This window comes from Brassica oleracea, unplaced genomic scaffold, assembly GCF_000695525.1.
Source record: "Brassica oleracea var. oleracea cultivar TO1000 unplaced genomic scaffold, BOL UnpScaffold00706, whole genome shotgun sequence".
NCBI lineage: Eukaryota > Viridiplantae > Streptophyta > Magnoliopsida > Brassicales > Brassicaceae > Brassica > Brassica oleracea.
In genome coordinates this window covers 40,579-41,293 of record NW_013617441.1, presented here as the reverse complement: position 1 = coordinate 41,293, position 715 = coordinate 40,579, and positions in this window count along the sequence as shown.

The following is a 715-nucleotide window of genomic DNA, read 5'->3' as shown; positions in this document are numbered from 1 at the left end:
CTTGGAACGAACGATCCGCAAAGACCAATGTTCCACATCGCTCGACGTAGAAGATTTCACGTCGACCGATTCTCACACCCAACCGTCGATTGACACCCGACCTTCATCGTCGACCGATCTACATCATTCGACATCGATCGATACTACACCACGTACATCGATCGATCATCAGTCGCGAAACATGGTTGCAATTTTTATTCTCAGACAGGACGAGAATGGAAACCTGTATGACCAGGATGGTCATCTTCGTAATGCAATAGGTCAGAAACTAGACGCTCAGGGAAATGTAATCCCTGATACTGATGCTACAGGAGCTGCTCAACCTGTAGAAGAGGCTGCTCGACCAAGGGCACTGGCTGACTACAATCGTCTAGATGAGTACTACGCCAACAAATCAGCTATTCAACTTCCAGAGATTCAGAAGCATAATTTCGAGCTGAAGCCTCAGTACTACACACTCGTGTCGCAGATACCCAAATCTGGGTTACCGCACGAGCATCCTATGGACCATCTAGAGAGGTTCGATGATCTTATCGCTGCTATTCGAATGGATGGAGTCCCCGAGGACAACCTATTGTGCAAGCTCTTCAAGTATTCTCTGACTGGAGAAGCGATGCACTGGCTTAAGCAGCTACTCACAGGATCTCTAACATCCTGGGCCGACATCAAGAATGCTTTCTTGCGAAACTTCTTTGATGAGGCACGCGCTGAAGAG